The 3,094-nt window shown below is 37.3% G+C and overlaps 1 long non-coding RNA gene across 1 annotated transcript; it reads left to right on the top strand.

Moving 5' to 3' along the window:
- Positions 1 to 341: 341 nt before the first annotated feature.
- On the top strand, positions 342 to 2,776 carry LOC146677179 (uncharacterized). The gene is made up of 5 exons (XR_014907504.1): positions 342 to 480; positions 1,378 to 1,628; positions 1,796 to 1,961; positions 2,082 to 2,177; positions 2,629 to 2,776. It is a non-coding gene; the product is annotated as an uncharacterized LOC146677179 (long non-coding RNA).
- Positions 2,777 to 3,094: the final 318 nt, after the last annotated feature.

The following is a 3,094-nucleotide window of genomic DNA, read 5'->3' on the forward strand; positions in this document are numbered from 1 at the left end:
TAATAGTTTGATAAATGAAATGAGTTCCAACTACTTAAAAACCTGTTATAAGTTCATACACCTTTATTTTTTTGAGTAGATTGAACAAGTTTGTTTTTTCAAGTTATCAGTACTTGAATATATTGATTAGTTTCTGGCATTGCCCTCAAATAATTTGAGTTTTAACACTGACGTCACTTACGTGCCTACGTACGTACCTACGTGCGCCACCTGTTTCTTTATGAAGTGCTGGCAACCATCTTGGATTCCTCGCTTCGAGTGCGAATGCCCGCTCATTACTCCGAAATAAACTTGTGGAACGTTAATATCCGAACAGAAATAAAAACATTTGTCAAGGGTTTTTTGCGGCATTGCCTTTGACGCTGGATAAAGGAGGGCATGCTATGGTATGTTACGGACTTTTGAACTGGAACAGCTAACGCTCTGCACTTGGCTAGCTGCATTTACCGCCTTTGCAGCATCTTCAGGAGCGCTTTTGTGGTAAGTTTTATTTTTTCTGAAACTATAGTTCTCCGTTGTAATATGGGTTTTTATCGTCATAAATGTACAACTCTAGCAGGCATTTAAGAATTACATGCATGCGTCGTTTTATCCATGTCGGCTTGGCCCCAAAGTGTTTTGCATGAATTATGCTAATAAGCTCATATTTAGTATAATACATTAGTCCGAGCAGAGGCTGGGACTAATAATGTGTTAATAACTTTTCTAATCTCTTACTATTTTAAAAGAAGTCTTTAGAAGGCATTTCTGGATTTGCAGATTATAAACTGCCTTGTGGTTAAATTGTTGAATCAATATGCACTGCTGCGCTGCTTCACACTTGGCGCATACGTGGATATTGATATTGGCTAGCCCATTTGCTAACTGGTGGAACTTGAAACTTACGTTTAGTTCTCTGGAGTTGTACATATTAAAACTGGGGCAGCAAAATTGTAGGCACAGGACATACTTACAAAAGCAGTGATTAATCATTACATAATTACGCAGTAGAACTTGGTTTACATTGCAAATAGTTATGTATACTAAGTTGAAATGTAGAATCTTCTGAACTGTAAAATTGTTGTGCCTGGTCTATTTTAGGTTAGCTTAAGGGTGAATCCATCAATAATATATTTACCAAACAGTTATTTTTTCGTTTTATTTTATTCTGATGCCCAGTGTTCATTAGTGAAAGACTTAGTTTGTTTTTTTTCTGTCAGGGGCTGGGTCTGTGACCCAGCATTTTGAGTTTATTTTGTATTTTTGCTTTATGTTATATTGAAATGAGGTGAAGTTCTTGTATTGTTGTTATTATTAGTTAAGGTTTAGTTGAGTTCTGGGCTGGTTATGTTTCATCTGTGTCTCCTTGGTTGTGTGTCTTTTCTGTTCTCTGTGTAGTCTGTCTTGTCTTCTGTGTTTTACTGTTATGTCCATGCCAGGGCAGAAGTAAATTTTCAGGGGTGAAGATGCTGTTTACCTTGACCAGCTAAGACTACAGATTGTAGATGAAGTCGAGAAAAGTGAAAAGAATCCTGATTACAAAGCTGATGCACACAACTTTGGCCTTGCAATGCAAAGAGATCATCAATGATGACCTACCAGTAGGTCAGATCCTGGATTGCTGGCCTACTCTGAAATCCCAGTCCCAGGTAAGAATGTATATAGATGGATCTAACAAGATGTATTTTATATCAACTCCTGTTATCTGGCCTGTCTGAACAAATTATGCCTTTGGAGTGTAAGGATTTTGATGTATTTTGCAAAGATTTATAGACTAATTGAAACTTGTAAACACAAATGTATCCTGTGTGTTCAGATCTGTGCAGAATTCCACAGGATTACAAACGTCCACCTGAAGAACCACTTTTATGCTGTTGGACCAACATGCTCCCCGGCTCCAGAGCTTATTCAGAAAGAAAGCTGTTTGCACAGGGAACGTGTCTGATGTCCTGTCTCAGCTCTTCAGAAGCTATAATCTCCAGGTTAGTGGGTTTTTGTCTTGTTTTTTGAGCTTTAATTAATTTGATCAATTTTTCAATTTTAATTACCATTCTTGACTAGGTTAGCCAATAATTTAAAATAAAAATTTTCTTGTGATGTAGGAACAAGCTGATATCCATGCCCAAAGTGCTGGTGTGCTTCATGCCCTCTCTGCCTATTTGTACGAAGACACCTCTACCTTCATCAAAACATGGGATGTAAGTTTTGGACAAAGTTGTGAACAATATCTTAGTAGCATCCTTGTTTAGATTTCTCAAAACATTATGACACTTTGAGAGTTCGAGAAGCATCTCCATGCTTGGATCTGTCTACAACAGTGTCCATGTCACATAATGGAAACACTACATGTTTTTAATGTGTGTAGACCTTCCATAATGTTCCTAGCCCAACCATACATCACTGTACAAATGAAAAAAATATATAACTCCTATTGACTTTCTGTTGTTATTGCTACGAAGAGGTATGACTTTGCTTTACTAAAAGTACTATTTTTGTCAGTTTGTTTTCTCAAATCTTTGGTGTGTTGTGGCTTTTTTGTTGTTCAAACAATTGATTTCTGAGCTAGTAATAATCCAGAAATGTGACTTGTATAGATGAAACTAAGAGAAATAGGAATGCACTAACATGTAGTAATTTTGTTTTCTGTAGATGATGCATTCTGATAGACCAGATATTAGTGAAGTGCCACTTGGACTCCTCCTGATCAGAGCCAATTCCAGCGATGCAACATTCTTCTGCCCTGAGAAGACTGCAGTTTTGGTCGAGGGTAACATGATCATTGTTTTCACCACCCTGGCTGATGCATTTCTAGTAATATTTGGACTGACCGACATCCTGCACCTAAGCTACCCAAAATGTTTGGCCAACATTTTTGACTTTCTTCAGAAAGTTTTGATGGGTCTGGAGGGTGGGAAGTTGAAGCCCAAAGTGCTGAGTCTTAAAAATGATCTTTTGGCAGCAGAATAATGTCCAGGATTCCTACACAGCCCTCAAGTGCCTGTTAAAGCAAGTAATTCAGTTTATCATGTTTCCAAGTCTGGATAAGTTTTTTATAAAAGAGAGAATAGAATAAAGAAATCTTTGCAGACTCTGTTTCATACTTCATTATCTAAAA

The sequence above is a fragment of the Rhamphochromis longiceps genome, linkage group LG2 (assembly GCF_057381845.1).
Source record: "Rhamphochromis longiceps isolate RC_006_pf linkage group LG2, R_longiceps_female_GT1.1, whole genome shotgun sequence".
Lineage (NCBI taxonomy): Eukaryota > Metazoa > Chordata > Actinopteri > Cichliformes > Cichlidae > Rhamphochromis > Rhamphochromis longiceps.